Source organism: Gorilla gorilla, chromosome 3 (assembly GCF_029281585.2).
Source record: "Gorilla gorilla gorilla isolate KB3781 chromosome 3, NHGRI_mGorGor1-v2.1_pri, whole genome shotgun sequence".
Taxonomy (NCBI): Eukaryota; Metazoa; Chordata; class Mammalia; order Primates; family Hominidae; genus Gorilla; species Gorilla gorilla.
The window spans coordinates 172,328,754-172,346,703 of record NC_073227.2 but is presented as its reverse complement, the minus strand read 5'-3'; the positions used below and the strand labels follow the sequence as shown (position 1 = coordinate 172,346,703).

Sequence of the window (17,950 nt, the reverse complement as noted above, 5' to 3'; positions counted from 1 at the left end):
AGTGGCAGGATTTCCTCCTTCTTTTTCTCTAAACAGGGTCTTGCTGTGTCACCCAGGCTGGAGTGCAGTGGCATGATCATGGCTCAGTGCATCCTTGACCTCCTGGGCTCAAGTGATCCTACTATCTCAGCATCTCAAGAAGCTGGGACTACAGGTGCTCACCACCATGCCAAGCTAATTATTATTATAATAATTTTTTTGTAGAGATGCAGTCTCACTGTGTTGCCCAGGCTGGATTTCCTTCTTTTTAAAGGCGGAATAAAATTCCACTGTGTGTGTATATATATATATATATACATGTATATATGTATACATACATATATATCTCCCTATCTCAAAGAGATATCTGCACTCCCATGTTCACTGCAGCATTATTCACAATAGCCAAGATACATAAGCAGCCTAAGTGTATACATATATAATATGTATACACACACACCACATTTTGTTTATCCGTTCATTCGTCATCAGACTTAGGTTGTTTATGTATCTTGGCTATTGTGAATAATGCTGCAGTGAACATGGGAGTGCAGATATCTCTTTGAGATAGGGATTTATTGGCCAGGCATGGTGAATCATACCTGTAATCCCAGCACTTTTGGGAGGCCAAGGTGGGTGGATCGCTTAAGGTCAGGAGTTCGAGACCAGCCTGGTCAACATGGTGAAACCCCGTCTCTACTAAAAATACAAAAATTAGCCAGGTGTTGTGGTGTGCACCTGTAGTCCCAGCTACTCAGCAGGCCAAGGCATGAGAATCACTTGAACCCGGGAGGTGGAGGTTGCAGTGAGCCGAGATCCTACCACTGCACTCCAGCCTGGGCAACAGAGCAAGAGTCTAAAAAAAAAAAGAGAGAGAGAGAGTGATTTATTTCCTTTGGATATATACCCAGAAGTGGCATTGCTGAATGGTAGTTCTATTTTTAATTTTTTTGAGGAACCTCTGTACTGTTTTCCATAATGGCTATACCAGTGCACCGATCAACAACATACAAGAGTTTCCTTTTCTTCACATCCTTGCCAACACATATCTTTCGATTTTTTTTCTTTGTTTGGTGCAACAGGGTCTTGCTGTGTTGTCCAGGCTGGAGTGTGGTGGTGTGATCATAGCTCACTGCAGCCTTAAACCACTAGGCTCAAGCAATCCTCTTGCTTCAGCCTCCCGAGTAGCTGGGACTACAGGTGTGCACCACCAGTAATTTTTTTTTTTTTTTTTTTTGTAAAGACAGGGTTTCGCTGTGTTAACCAGGCTGGTCTCAAACTCCTGGCCTCAAGTTATCCTCCTGCCTCAGGCTCCCAAAGTGCTGGGATTACAGGCGTGAGCCACCATGCTCAACTGACTTTCTTTTTGAGACAGGGTCTTAGTTATCCTCCTGCCTCAGCCTCCCAAAGTGCTGGGATTACAGGCATGAGCCACCATGCTCAGCTGACTTTCTTTTTGAGACAGGGTCTTGCTATGTCACCCAGGCTGGAGTGCAGCGGTGTCATCTCTGCTCACTATAGCCTTGACCTCCTGGGGTCAAGAAATCCTCCCACCTCAGCCTTCCAGGTAGCTGGGACTACAAGTATGTGCCACCATACCCAGCTAATTTTTAAATTTTTTGTAGAGACTGGGTCTCAATGTGTTGCCCAGGCTGGCCTAGAGCTTCTGGACTCAAGTAATCCTCCTGCCTCGGCCTCCCAAAGTGCTGGGATTACAGGAGTGAGCTGTCATGCCCAGCCTCTGGCTGACTTTTTGATAATACCCATCCTAACAGATGTGAGATGGTATCTAATTGTGGTTTTGATTTACATTTCCCTGATGGTTAGTAATGAGTACCTTTTCATGTACCCATTGGGTGTTTGTATACCTTCTTTGAAAAAACATCTATTCATATCTTTTGCCCATTTTAAAATCTGGGGTTTCTTTTGCTATTAATACGAGTTCCTAATATATTTTGGATATTAACCCCTTATCAGATATATGGTTTGCAAATATTTTCTCCTGTTCCATGGGTTTCCTTTTATTTTTTCCTTTGCTTTGCAGAAACTTTTTAGTCCCGCCATGAATTTTATACATGGATTTTAGTCAACTCCTGTATTGTTTTATAGTCTAAGTAGGCTCCCCATAAAGAACGGTGTAGTGAGTTATCATTGAAGTAACTGGAAAGCACTGTATGTGTTCATTATGTTCTTTCAGCTTGCAAGAAATGGGCATGCTCACCTTAGCTGATGGAGGCTTATTGGAAGGATATACATGTAAGTTGAAAGACATGGAAAATATCTCCGGGCACGGTGGCTCACGCCTGTTATCCCAGTACTTTGGGACACCAAGGCGGGTGAATCACTTGAGGTCAGGAGTTCAAGACCAGCCTGGCCAACATGGCGAAACCCCATTTCTAATAAAAATACAAAAATTAGTTGGGCATGGTGGTGTGCACCTGTAATCCCTGCTACTCGGGAGGGTGGAGCATGAGAATTGTTGAACCCAGGAGGTGGGGGCTGCAGTAAGCCAAGATTGCGCCACCGCACTCTAGTCATAGTGGGTGACAGAGCAAGACGTCTAAAAAAATAAAAAAAAAGAAAGACGCAGGAAACAGTTTCAGAAGGTATTTGAAAATGAGAGTAACTCTAAAAAACTGACAGCAAATAGCTACTCTGGAGAACATTTTTTAATAAGTTGGAATGACTTTGTTGCTCCTTATGGTTAGTGACACTACAGTTTATTGATGTCTGCTTCCATGGCTTCTAAGGTACTAAATAATTGGCTGTCTTTTGTTTTTCTCACAGTCAGCCTCCCCAAGAAAGAGGCTCTAAGTAGGTTGGTCAGCCACAGTTCTGCACAGGATGGCCTTTTGCAGCAGGGTTCTTATGCCCATTTACCTTGGAGGTGTATGGCAAACCCATAGAGAGCTGCCTTTTCAGACCCATCCCAGGTCCCTTTGGGGCAAGATGGCAGAGTCTTGTGGTACCCACATGGCTCACCTAGAAATGCCTGCAATTGCTTTTGTCTAATGGGACCTCGGGCCTGTGGGGGGTACCTTAAGTTTTCTCAGAATGGAAAGAGGGTAAAGTTGGTAGGCTCCAGGAATAAACTGACCACTCTGACTTTCAGCAATGTGAGATTCCTGAGGGAAGAGGCTTACTTTGTTCATATCCCTCATAACTCAGAACAGTGCTTGACACATGTGCTCAGTACATAGCTGTCAAATAGGACAGTCTTGAGTTTTTTAAAAGATGTTTTAGGCTGGGCATGGTGGCTCATGCTTGTAATCCCAGCACTTTGGGAGGCCGAGGTGGGTGGATCACTTGAGGTCAGGAGTTCAAGACCAGCCTGGCCAACTTGGTGAAACCCCATCTCTACTGAAAATACAAAAATTAGCTGGGTGTGGTGGCCCGTGCCTGTAATCCCAGCTATTTGGGAGGCTGAGGCAGGAAAATCACTTGAACCCGGGAGGTGGAGGTTGCAGTGAGATCGCACCATTGCACTCCAGCCTGGGCAGTAACAGCAAAACACTGTCTAAAAAAATAATAATAAAATAAATAAAGATGGTTTAATGTAGTCTTTATTTTTAGTTCAATTACATTTCATTCTAACTGGAACTCTTATGTACACAAGGTTGGAAGGCAAATCCCTCTTCTGCTCATGGCTCACCCTGTGGAGGGGAAACCACGCATGCTAATATGCAAAACTTCACGTTTTCCTGTTTCTTTGTTAGTCCCGAGCGCTTTAGATGTTTGCCGTTTGGTGTCAATACAACTGACCCAGGCTTTGGGCTGCTGCACAGTTCATGGATGTCAAATCCAGGCCCAAAGGCCTTCCCAACTATCCTCAGAGACAGCAAAGGGGCCTCGCAAGGCCTCAAACTCCTGAACGCGATGCCCTTCGTCAGGCCCTGCGGGCACACACCTGCCTGACGGGTCTAGCACCAGGAACTCTGGGAAGGCAGAGCCTAAGGGTTGGCGCCCAGACGCGAGTGGCTTTTTGGGCTCATGAGGGCTGCGCCACCTTGGGTCCTGATTAATTTGGATTTTGAAGCTTAAATGTAGATTTGGATATTTGGCCAAAGAAGGCTCATGTTGTTCAGGTAAGAAGGGAGACACTAAAAAGATAGAAGTCATCATTAGGAGTGTTTGCAGCAGCTGCTGCTTTTTAAAACCCCAAACCCTGAAAATTGTAAGGAATGATGCGGGAGAGTGGATGATAAAGATATTTGAGAAGGAATCTACTGAGTTAGTGACATGGGATGCAGAGCCTGAACATGAGGGACAAGTCCAGTGTTGCTGACGTTTCATGAGTTGGAAAAAGGTGGTTACCATTTGACAGCCTTTTCAGGAAAGGGACAGTGACACTGAACATTTAGTACTAAACCTTAATTACAGCGCATTTGCTACTAGTGTTAAATTTAATGATGAGTACTTACGTAGCATTTAGAACAAACCTTTCAATAGCTCCTTGAGCACATGGGTTTTGCAAACCTTGTAGAATGTAATTTGGTATTGCTCACCTCATAGGTTTCCAATGAATGTTTAATGAAGTTAATGAAGAATTGGGGTTTTAATTCCAATATTCTTTTTTCCCTTGTTTTAGTTGAGTCTCCAGCTTTCTTACTTATTCCTGTAGTAGACTTTTTTAAAAAGTACCGACTTTTTAAAAAAGTACCAACTTTTTAGCATATCTGAATAAAATATTCATCAATCATTTATTTATACTACATATATGTCAGGAACTCCTGTAATTCCCCTAACAATCCTGGAAGGCAGGTTCTTTTGTCATCCTGTTATTAAAATAAGAAAAATGACGTAAACAGAAGTTAAGTGCAGCTGAGATTTGAATCCCTGTAGTCTTTTCTTCTTTAATTTTTAAATGTACATACAGTAAAATTGGCTTCTTTTTGGTGAACAGTTCTATGAATTTTATTACACATGTAGTTTCTTGTGGCAACTACCATAGTCACCATACAGAACAGTTACATCACCTGGAAATTCCCTGGGTTGCCTTTGTAGTCAGACCTTCTCTGCACGCCTTTCCACTGGCAACCAATGATCTGCTCCCTGTCTGTATAATTTTGCCTTTCCTAGAATATTAAATAAATGAATTCATAAAGTATTAATATATAACCTCTGAGACGGGCTTCTTTTACTCCTGAGAATGCCTTGGACATTCATTCATTTTGTTACTATATCAATAGTTTGATCTGTTTTACTGCTGAGTAGTAGTCTATTGTGTGAGTGTACCAGTTTGTTTATGCTGGTACACAATATCCTGATGAAGGATATTTAGATTGTTTTCAGTATTTGATGATTATTAATAAGCTGCTGTAAACATTTGTGTACAGGTTTGCTGGGTCATATGGTAAATATAAATTTAACTTTATAATAAATTTCCAAACTGTTTTCCAGAGTGGCTATCCTGTTATGTGTTATCACTAGCAATGTATGAGAGTTCTCATTGTTCTGCATTCTCACCAGCACTTGATGCTGCTAGATTTTTTCTAGTTTTTGTTTATTTGTTTGTTTTTAGCCATTTTAATAGAGGTATAGTGATATTTCATTGTAATTTTAATTTACGTTTTCCTTTTGGCTAATGATATTGACCATCTATTCATATGGTTAATTGCTATCCATATGTCATCTTTGGGGAAGAATGTTCCAATCTTTGCACATTTAAAAATTGGGTTGTTTATATATGTTCAAAGAGCTAAAGACACTGTTAAATAGAATAAAAAGATAAGCTACAGACTAGGAGAAAATATTTTCAAATCATATATCCAACAAAAGATTTGAATGTAGAATACATAAAGAGCTCCCCAAACAATAATACAGAAGTATAAAGTCTTTGTCTAGTAAATCCAGCATCTGGGCTTCCTCAGAAAGAACAGTTTGTATTGATTACTTTTTTTTCTGTGTACAGGCCATATTTCTTATTTCTTTGCATACCTTGTATTTACAAGTTGAAAACTGAACATTTTGAATACTATAATGTAACAGCTCTGGAAATCAGATTCTTCTCCCTTCCCAGGGTTTGTTATTGCTGCTTGTTATGGTTGTTGTTGTTTGTTTAGTGACTTCTCTGAACTAATTTTGTAAATCCTATATTCTTTGTCATGCATGACACTGAAGTTTCAGTTTCATTAGCTTAGTGGTCAGCTAGTGATTGGACAGAGGTTTTTGTTTTGTTTTGTTTTGTTTTGTTTTATGCCTAGAACCAAAAAGAACCTCCCAGCTTATGTAGATGGGCTCTGTTGTGTTTTGACACACCTTCAGTACTCAGACAGGCAGTTTACAACTCTGCTTTGCCTTTACTTCTTTGTGCATATTCTGACAGTCAGCCAGAGGTGGCAGCTTAGGGCCTTCTCAGGTCTTTTCTGAGCATATGCCCATCCTGGTAATACAGTTGGCCTTCTAGATTCCCGGGAATATGTGGGAGCTATTCAAAGCCTGTATTCCTCAAACCATCTCATTCTCTAGCCTATCTTCCCAACCTTTTTGGTTAGCTTATTGTTTGCCCCAACTGTTATTCTTGTGCAGCAGCAACTAATATATTTATTTGCTTGTCAGTGTTTTCAGCAAGTGCCCTCTAGCTAGCCACTTTTGCACTGATAATTCCAAATTAGGTAAGGTAAAAGAAAGTCTTCTCCAGGGAGAAACCAGACAGGTCAAGACAAATTATTACAGTTCTTTGTGAATAAGGTTGGTTTTGTTCCCTCTAGTCCTGATATTGGTACCAGGAATGCAGGCTAACATTTTTAAGGTTCCCACTGAGCTGGGAAGAGGGAAGGGACCAGGGTAAGTTAAAAATGCCACAAAGCTCAATATTCTAACCAAAATCCAGCTAGTTTTTCTGGATTCAGTGTTTCATTAGTTGCTACAAGCTTTTGGTTAGTTTCTAGAGTTCTGAAAAGTTGATTCTGCCAGTTTCTATCAGCTTTTTATTGCTTTTATGGAGGGATAGACTCTTGGAGGTCTTAACTCTGCCATTTTTTCTGATGTCACTCAGATATGTCAAATATGGCTTAAAGAAAAAAACTGATTAAGATAATCAGAGCTGGGTTGGGTAGTATGTGCCTCTAGTCCCAGCTACTCAGGATACTGAAGTGGGAAGATTGCTTGAGCCTACGAGTTTGAATCCAGCCTGGGCAACAGAGTGAGACCCTATCTCTTAAAAAAAAAAAAAAAATCTGCTTTTATGAGTAAACCAGCCCAAGTTTAAAAAAAAAAAATGAGAGAGCGAGAGAAGGTAGGGATACTCTTAACCCATTTTTAAGTTTTTCTACATTCTACAGTAGCATTATCAAGGTGTTTTTATAGAGAGGAGCCTCACTCAGCTGGTTACAGTGCTGGGCTCAAACCCCTCATTCAGACCTTGAATGGGCAGCTTACTTTTCTCATTTCTAGGCCATATACCACCCCAAACCCCTTTGTTACTTTTCAAAACATGATATCCAAGGGATATCTGGCCAGGGGAACTCTATATTCCTCTTTGTTGTTAAAGTGGCTCAGAGGAAGTAGCTTTACTGCACCGTTCTGAACAAATCAGCCATGTTAAAAAATAATGTATGGCTAATACTCTGGGGAGTGGAATCGAGGAGGGCCTGGAGTGTGTCACTTTATACTTCTGTATTGTTTCAGTTACTTACAATGAATGTTTATTACTTTCAAAATTAAATAAAAATAAATTTAAAATACTGTGAGAAATAATTGGCTGCTGGTCCAGTATATTTCTTGCTCATATTATGGTATTTTTAAAAACCTATTTTTCCCTAAAATGAATTACTGTAATAATCATAGCAAATGCCATCCTGTTAATAAAAGAAATGATCGATAATCTATTCAAGAAAATGGTGGTTGGAAGGAGTATATAATTGTGTTTCCTCTGAAGATCATTTTTCAAAACACTGGCTAATTTATCATTTGTTTACCTGTTTGGTCTCATGACATTTACTTCTTTTCGTGAAAGCTATAATCACTCGAAAAGCAAATCCTCATTTATAACCAAACTGTTGAAAGCTGTTTAACATAATCAAAACCTATCTTTAGCATTCCCTGCTTTATTTATTGTGTGTATTTCATCTCCATCTTGTGACCCAACAGAACCTGTTCTAGAGGACTAGATTCAGAAGACATGCATTCTTTTTTTCTTGTTTCTTTTTATACTTTAAGTTCTGTGGAACATGTGCACAACATGCAGGTTTGTTATATATGTATACATGTGCCATGTTGGTGGCTGCACCCATTAACTCGTCATTTACATTAGGTATATCTCCTAATGCTATCCCTCCCCCCTTCCTCCACCCCACGACAGGCCCTGGTGTGTGATGTTCCCCACCCTGTGTCCAAGTGTTCTCATTGTTCAGTTCCCACCTATGAACATGCAGTATTTGGTTTTCAGAAGACATGTATTCTAATGCTCAACCTCCCACTAGCCTGCTATATGACCTTGATTTAATCTCTCAGATTCTTCATTGACAGTATGAAAGATTTAGACCCAGAGCCCAGGCTCACTGACTGTTTTTGTGAATAAAGTTTCATTGTCTATAGTCGTTTTTTCCTACATCTGCAGAGTTGAGTCATTGCAACAAAGTCCACGTGGTCTGCAAGCCTAAAATACTTACTATCTCACTCTTTACAGAAAAAGTTTGCTAACTCCTACCAAGTTTCTTTTCAGGTTCAAAATTCTTTGTTCTAGTTTTGGAATACTTAGGCCAACTATTTTTTTCATCAGGTTTCTTCTTAACAAATCACCAGAAAAATTTGACTTGAAGAGGGAAACACCAATAAGTCATACATTCTTATTTGTTAGACACCAGTACCTGTCATATTTTGTTGTTAATGCTGTGATTACAAACAACCTCTAGAGCTCAGTATTGTGTAACAGTTATATTCAACTGGTGAGATGTAGCTCAGCCTCACCTGTGGTGCTCATTCTGGGATTCTGGCCGAAGGAGCAATCCCTATTTGGGAAAAAGATAGCAAAGCATGTACCAGTGTTTATAACGATGCTCAGAAGTGGCATGTATCACTTCTACTCACTTCTTTGGTTAACCTGACATTAATGGTGTGGCGGTCCTGCAAGTTACATGGTACCTTGAGTGGCTGGATAATCTTTTTACACAGAGGGCAGTGAATCATTGGGAACAACAAAGTCATCTACCACAGCCTTCTTAAGGGCTTGCTAGTTTTAGCAGACCAAAACTCATGGCAAAAAACTTGGTTTTGGACCTCTTTGTGTGTTATTCTTCATAAACTCCTTGCAAATAATAGTCACTAGAAATTAGCCCAGGGAGCTTTTGGAATATATTGTAGTTCTCTCAGTTTGCTTATTTAATGCTCAATGTAAGAATGTAATGTGCCTTTGGGTTTCCTTTTTGTAGAGTCTTGATATCTTTAACTTATTGTATTGGTCCATTCTCACCCTGTTATACAGAAATAACTGAAACTGGGTAATTTCTTTTAAAAAGAGGTTTAATTGGTTCATGATTCTGCAGGCTGTACAGGAAGCATGGCTGGGGAGGCCTCAGGGAGGTTTCAATCATGGCAGAAGGCGAAGTTGGGAAGCAGGCACATCTTCACATGGCCAGAGCAAGAGGAAGAGAGAGAGCGGGGAGTGCCACACACCTTTAAAACAAGCAGATCTCTGGCCAGGCATGGTGGCTCACGCTTGTAATCCCAGCACTTTGGGAGGCTGAGGCGGGCGGATCACCTGAGGTTGGGAGTTGGTGATGAGCCTGACCAACATGGAGAAATCCTGTCTCTACTAAAAATACAAAATTAGCTGGTTGTGGTGGCACATGTCTGTAATCCCAGCTACTCAGGAGGCTGAGGCAGGAGAATTGCTTGAACCTGGGAGGTGGAGGTTGTGGTGAGCCGAGATTGCGCCATTGCGCTCCAGCCTGGGCAACAAGAGCAAAACTCTGTCTCAAATAAATAAATAAAAACAAGCAGATCTCACGAGAACTCTGTTGTGAGAACAGCCCCAATGGGGGATGGTGTTAAACCATGGAGAAGCTACTGCCATGATCCAATCACCCCCCATCAGGCCCCATTTCCAACTTGAGGATTACAATTTGACATGAGATTTGGGTGGGGACACAGATCCAAACCGTATCGCTTACATTTCTTACCTCTAAACTATTTCTGTGCCAAGGTTCTATATCTCATTGAATGACAGACACCACAAGTTGCCCAAGCCAGAAAGCTGGGTGAAGTACTTAACTTCTTCCCTCAACACAATTGCCTACATATAGTCAGTCAATTACCAGATTCTATTAAATCTATCTCTGATGTAGGTCCTGATTCTGTCTACTTGTCTCCATCTTCATTGCCACTGTCCTGTTCCAGGTACCTCTGGCTGTTTGCAACAGACTGGAAACTGGCCATTCTGTGTCCTGACTTGTTTCTCTAATCCATTCTCTATACAACCACCAAAGCAATTTTTATAAAACACAAACTGATCATGTTATTTCCCTGAATTAAAACATTTCAGTGGTTTGTACATTATACCTCCGCCTAAAAGCTCAAATTTCTTAACATGGCCATACACCTTAAAAAAAAAAAAAAAAAGGAATGCTTGATGAATTTGCATGTCACCCTTGCCATGCTAATCTCGGTATCTTTCCAACTTTAGTATACATGTTGCTGATGTGAGCACATGGCCATACTACCTTTCATTCCCTTTATTTTTTTTATTATTCCTAGTTCTGTCCATTTACACTCAGCTTACATGGCTTTAAAAATATAATCTTCTAGAAATTTTTTCCCTAGAGCATATTTTATGAACTCAGTATTTGCTAAATGTTTTTTTCATTTGTAGAGACTCAAACACTTGATTTAAAAAAAATTGTGCAAAGCTGATGTGTATAGTATCACGCATAGTCCAATGCACAATGCTCCCATCCTGCTGCTCAATAGGTTGTTCCTTCTCAGAAGGGCTTACCATTGGGCTGTAAAGAAAGCTGGGTTGACATTTTTTTTTTTTTTTTTTTTTTTTTTTGAGATAGAGTTTCACTCTTGTTGCCCAGGCTGCAGTGCAATAGCATGATGTCGGCTCACTGCAACCTCCACCTCCTGGGTTCAAGCAATTCTCCTGCCTCAGCCTCCCGAGTAGCTGGGATTACAGGCATGCACCACCACGCCTGGCTAATTTTGTATTTTTAGTAGACATGGGGTTTCTCCATGTTGATCAGGCTGGTCTCAAACTCCCGACCTCAGGTGATCTGCCCGCCTTGGCCTCCCAAAGTGCTAGGATTACAAGCGTGAGCCACCACACCCGGCCGACATTGGTTTTATTTCTTTCTCTGCAACCTGTTTTTAGAAGTTTAAAATAGGCCTATTTTGGAACTAGTTGTTTATTGGACCTCTTTAAATGGGTTAACATATTTTTCCTTGTATGACTCAGCAGCCTCTGGATAAAAAGAATGTGAGACACAAGTGCATTTTTTTCTTGTTTATGGTACTGTCTCCTTGAGGTCTTTCATATTAGCCCTCTGTTCCAGAAATTAAAATAACTTCATTGAACTCATAAGGGAATAGGAGATTTGTCCTAAAATCCAAATACTTGGCTTTGAAGATGCTACAGTGATTTTAATTTTTTTTTTTTTTTTTTTTTTTTGAGACGGAGTTTCGCTCTTGTTGCCCAGGCTGGAGTGCAGTGGCGCAATCTCGGCTCACCGCAATCTCCGCCTCCCAGGTTCAAGCGATTCTCCTGTCTCAGCCTTCCCAGTACCTGGGATTACAGGCATGCGCCACCACGCCAGGCTAATTTTGTATTTTTAGTGGAGACAGGGTTTCTCCATGTTGGTCAGGCTGGTCTCGAACTCCCAACGTCAGGTGATCCGCCCGCCTCGGCCTCCCAAAGTGCTGGGATTACAGGCGTGAGCCACTGCGCCCAGCCATGATTTTAATTTTTTAAGGCCACAATGTTTTCATTATTTAAAATGTGTTGATACAGATTTCTTTGATCAACCAATTGCTATTTTTTGTTTTTATCTAACCTAGTAATATGGAATTTTTAATAAAATTAATCAAACCTCTGAACTCTGAAGCTTTGCAGTAGTTGCAACCATAGCTTTCTGTTATCATAAACTAATTTTAAAAAGCAAGCTTAATTTTAACAAGCAAGATTTTAAACATTTAAAAAGGAATCAGTGGCATATTGACCATGACCAAATCCTTAAGTATGAGAAGAAATGTTAGAGGGTGATGGTGAGGAACACTATGATTATGTGGGGGATTTGAACTTTTTATATAAGGATTTCTGTGACATTTTGTTTTTTGTTTTAATAAGTAGAAGTGGAAAAGAGGTTTTTAAGTTTTTTGAAGTGAAATGATATTCAGTTTCTTCCTCCGTAGGGAGGCAGCAATCTTACTGGGGTTAGAATAGGCTGCTTTGTGATTATATATAATGTTCTGGGAGTTCTGTGAATATAGGGAATTCTTGAACATCTTGAAATTATATAAAAAATATTGTAAATGTGCATGAGTGCTTTCTTGGATGCAGTGTTAAAGGTGATGTGGAGAAGAGGGTCCATGATTCAAACAGATTGTTATGCTTTTATTTCTCTAGTCCTGCCCTCTCTTCTGAACTCTAGACTGCCTATTCAGCATCTTTACTTGGATATCTAATAGGCCTCTCAAATCTAAAATGTCTGCATTTAGTTTCCTATTGCTGTTATAACAAATTAGCTACAAATTTAGTGGCTTAAAACAACATGAATTTGGCTGGGCGCGGTGGCTCACGCCTGTAATTCCAGCACTTTGGGAGGCCGAGGCGGGAGGATCACGAGATCAGGAGATTGAGACCATCCTAGCCAACATGGTGAAACTTCCTCTTTACTAAAAATACAAAAATTAGCTGGGCATGGTGGCGGGCGCCTGTAGTCCCAGCTACTCAGGAGGCTGAGACAGGAGAATCTCTTGAACCCGGGAGGCGGAGGTTGCAGTGTGCCGAGCTACACTCCAGCCTGGCGACAGAGCGAGACTCTGTCTCAAAAAAAAAAAAAAAAAAAAATTATTATTCTGTAATTCTGGAGGTCTAAAGTCTAAAATCAATTTCACTGAGCTAAAATCAAGGTACTGGCAGGACTGCATTCCATCTGTAGACTCTAGGGGAGAATCCTGTTTCTAGCTCCTAGAGGCCACCTGTATTGCCTGGCCCATGGCCCCTTGCTCTGTCTTCAAAGCCAACAGTGTAGCATCTTCATTCCTGTCTTCTTTCTGCTTCCATCCTTCTGTCTTCTGCATACTCTCATTAGTATCCCTGACCCTGATCCTCCTATCTTACTCTTATAAGAAGCCATGCGATTGATTACATTGGTCCCACCAGATAATACAGATAATGTCCCCATCTCAGGATACTTAATCATATGTGCAAAATCCCCTTTACTACGTGTAGTAACATATTCACAGATTCTGGGGATTAGAACATGGACATCCTTAGAGGGGCTATTGTTTAGCCTACCATTTGATTTCTCTGCTTGGCAAATCTATTCCTCCTCTAGCCTTCCTCATTTTATTTAATGGTACAACATTCTCAGACCAGTAACCTATAGTCATTCTTGATTTCTCTTTGTCTTTATTTTTTCCTTCTACCATCTACATCCAATTCATTAAATTACATCCAAATCCAAACAATATGTTATCTTGCTTCTACTACCCAGCTGTCTCTAGATTTGTCTTCTTCTCACTAATTTTCACTAAAAGCAGAGTAGCATTAGCATTCTGGAGCCATAGGCCCTCATCCTATCCTATTCTTTTCACTCCTTGGTGTTCAGAGATAATTATAGTACAAGGCTATGTGGGCTAAGTGTCATAAGAATGGCACACAAAGTGCCACAGGACTAGATTCCAATTACTTTATCCAACTATATGGATATGGAAAGTGAAGGCTTACATAGTAGTAGACAGTGGAGAGAATTTAGGTTGGTTGAGGATAATTATCCTGGAAGGCAAATAGAATTTCCATTAAAGATTTCTATCTTTTTTATTCTTCAGACAGTGAATGTTTCTTCTCAATTATTAGTAGCCAAGAATACATTAATCTGATTTCTGATTATTTTGAATGACCCCTCCCCTTCCTCCTTTTCCTGAAGCAATATATTTTTAAAAGTTCTCAGGGAGCTGATTTCTAGTGTGTGGATAAACTATACACAGTTGGGCAGGAAGAATGAAATGAAACATCTGAAAAGAAAACATTCACTGTTGAAATAATATCAAAATATAGCTTTGACATTTTATTATTCTGAATCCTTTTTCTGTAATGTCCTCACATTTTTGGGGTAACATTACAGTTTAGTGGAATATAGGGAAAAAATGGGTCATTATTTGAACTAGTCTATTGAAAAAGATCTGGAAATAACTAAATTTACAAATCTTCCCCACATTTAGGAAAAAAATTGCTCATAGGATTTTTAGCAACCTTTATTTGTTAAAATCTCACCTTAATTAAAATTTCTCAAGATGTGTGAAATGAAAATTGAAGCATATTAAAATCAGATATTCCACAGAATAACATATTCTGCAAATTTATATTCATTTTTAAGGCAGAAATGCTGTATTGAGCCCCACAAAAGTAAAGATGTCCCTATTATTTCCTCCTCATTCGTGGTGTTACTGATTAAATTAGTTACCAGTAAATAATAATTTTGTTTTGTGAATGCATATGTTTATTGTGTATTTATTTATTTATTTATTTTCTGCAGGGGACAGGCTCTAAGTGTACACTGGGTGGCCCCCTGCCAACTCCGAGTGGCTCCCTCCCCCACACAAATGTTTATTGATCTTTTTCCCTCCAGTAATGTGTTACCAGGTGCTGTATCTCATGTTTGGGGTTGAACTTTTCATTTTATGTCTTAGCAATTGAAACAAAATGTATATAGGTAGGTTGAGCTTTTCTTTGAAATAGAATCACAGAAATTGTTTAGATCTGTGAAGAGCCCTAAATATATTACAAATGAGGAATTATTTGTATACTTTAAGCAGGAGAGAAACTCCCTGTTCATGTTTTAAAAATAGCTTCAATGAGTTATAAATCGCATACCATACAGTTTACCTATTCCCTGTTAATTTTTTAAAATTCTCTTTTTTCCCTATTACTCTTAAAAACCATTTTCTTTCTTTCTTTCTTTCTTTCCTTCCTTCCTTCCTTCCTTCCTTCCTTCCTTCCTTCCTTCTTTCTTTCTTTCTTTCTTTCTTTGTTTTTTTTGAGACGGAGCCTTGCTCTGTCGCCAGGCTGGAGTGCAGTGGTACAATCTCAGCTCACTGCAACCTCCGCCTCCTGGGTTCAAGTGATTCCCCTGCCTCAGCCTCCTGAGTAGCTGGGACTACAGGCGCATGCCATCATGCCTGGCTAAATTTTTGTGTTTTAGTAGAGACAGGGTTTCACCATGTTGGCCAGGATGGTCTTGATCTCCTGACCTTGTGATCCGCCCGCCTCAGCCTCCCAAAGTGCTGGGATTATAGGCGTAAGCCACTGCACCCGGCCTAAAATCCATTTTCTAGGGTTCTTTTAATGTGTTTTTTAGATATTCACTGCCTCCTTTTCTAATCAGTGGGCAGAAATAAGTGGGTTGAGGTATCAAAAGAAAGGTATTCCAGGTGTAGAGGACAGAGGAAATAAAGCCTTGAGGTGGAAATGGAATGAAGAAATGAGAACACTTGTCTGAATAAGAAGAAAACAAACAGGAAGTGAGTTAGCTGTTTTGGTGATGAATTCCGAAGTCAAAGGTAAGAAACTTGGGCTGTACCTTTCTCAAGTCACTTGGTAAATGGGGCCTTACTCTAAGGACAGTGCAGATAAAGAATAGGGGACGGTAACACAACACATAGCCTCATGTGGAAACTCACTGATATTCAGGATACAGCAGTCCTTGTTTCACTCAGCTCTACTTCAGTGCCTTGGTGTCTAATTCTTTCTCTCTGCTTTTTGTTTTGACTCTGCTACCATCTGACTGCCCTCTTTGCCATCCTGGCCCCCTCCTGGCCTCTGCATATTCCCATGAGCAGTGGTGTGGGATTCTCTACTCTTCTGTTCTTTCATCATTCCCTTGCTCTCACTTCACCAGTGGCTTCTCATGTCACTGAGAATGAAATTCAGAGTCCTTACTGAGGCCTAGTAGCTTCTGCAGGACCTGGCCCCTGCTCCCTTTCTTTCTGGTCTCAGTTCATACACCTTTCCACCTTTGCTCACAGTGTCCCAGCCACATTGACCGGCCTGTTCTTCCTCACACCCACCTAACCTCAGAACCTTTGTACTCGCTGTTTACTCGACCGCACCTTCTCTCCTTTGTTTAGTCCTTGCTTCCCTCCTCTGTTTAGGCCTCTATCAAATGTCACCTCCTCAGAGAACCTTCCCTGACCACCCTGTCTAAGGTGGGATTTCCCATCCTGATACTCTTATCTGCTTCTTCTATTTTATTATCAGGCTTTCTTGTACATGACATTATTATAATATGAATTTATTTTGCATTTGGTTATTGTCTGTCTTCCACTGCAATGTAAACTACTTGAAGCCCAGCTTGATTTGTTATATTTACTGTAGTGTCCTCCATGCCTAGAATGGTACCTGGTACATGGTGGGCACTTAATACTGTTGAATGCACGTAGACATACTATATGACTGACATTTGGATTTCTCCAGAGGAGGGTCTATTGTGTTGTCCAACACTGAGTGCATCTGTTGGGTAACATGCTGGGCTAACTGCCCCACCACCCCCTGGGCAACTGTTATGTTAGGTGCCTACGCTTGGTGCATCCACCCAGTAGTGATGAAGATAGTGAGATCATATGTCTTATTCTCTTGATATTCCTTTCTTTGCAGTTGCATGGCCTGGTCCTTCCTTTAAGTTTCAACTCCTTGTTAATGAGAAAAATGTTGCCAGATCCTATGCTGTAGAACAGTTACTTCCAATTTCAAACTAACTTGTATTTAACTGATATTTGAAAACCTACTTTGTGCGAAACATTGCGTCAGGTTCTGGGCTACCTCCATAAACAATATCCAGGTTCTCACAGTACAGTTAGGGAGACAAGCTGAATGGATGATTATTACTCATTCATTTTTTTCAACAAATTATTGAGACTAGGATACAGTGGTGGATAAAAACAAAAATTCTTACATGGACTTACAGTTTGATAAGATAGACATACATTAATTAGACAACTACATAAATGAATGTTCAATTCTAGCTATGTTGAGTTCTATAAAGGAGGGCTCCATAGTGCTATGAGAATTAGGAGGACCTGTCCTGGTTAGGAGAGATGGGGATAGCTTCCTTGAGGAAGTGAAGGGTAAATTGAGATCTGAAGGCACAGTAAGAATTAACTAGACAAGGGCAGCAGGGGAGAGGGAATAGTAGATGCAAAAGTCTGGTGCTGAAAGGGTGCTTAGAACGTTTGAAGAAGTTTAAGCATAGAGAATAGGCTGGAAAGTGAGCCAAATGAGGCTGAAGAGACAGGCTGGGGTCAGATTGGCCGGACTTTGTAGGCCACAATAAGGGATTTGGTCCTTACTCTGTGAGCAGCAGGAGGATGCCTTTGAAGTGCTATAAGCAGGGGGAAAAGAGGAGCAGTATAAACAATACTTTTATTTTTAAAACACTAATCTGAATGCTGTGGAGGAGAATAAATGGAGTTGGGTGTAAATGGAAGGCATAAGAAAGGATGTGGAAATGCTAGTTAGGAGGCTGTAATGGCAATCCAGATGCTACTAACCCAGGTGGGGTTAATAAGGGTTAGCAAGAATTTTAAGTTTCCAAATCTACCCTTACTTTTTTTTTTTTGGAGACGGAGTCTTGCTCTGTTGCCCAGGCTGGAGTGCAGTGGCGCAATCTCGGCTCACAGCAAGCTCCATCTCCCAGGTTCACGCCATTCTCCTGCCTCAGCCCCCCGAGTAGCTGGGACTACAGGTGCCCACCACCATGCCTGGCTAATTTTTTTTTGTATTTTTAGTAGAGACGGGGTTTCACCGTGTTAGCCA

General features: G+C 40.6%; 1 protein-coding gene and 1 pseudogene across 8 annotated transcripts in view; one reads left to right on the top strand and one right to left on the bottom strand.

Annotated features, from left to right (window-relative positions):
- The window catches only part of SH3D19 (SH3 domain containing 19), a 207,494-nt gene that overhangs the window by 14,341 nt on the left and 175,203 nt on the right, over positions 1-17,950 (top strand). The gene's annotated exons all lie outside the window — the stretch shown is intronic.
- Positions 10,532-10,629, bottom strand: LOC134758413 (uncharacterized; annotated as a pseudogene).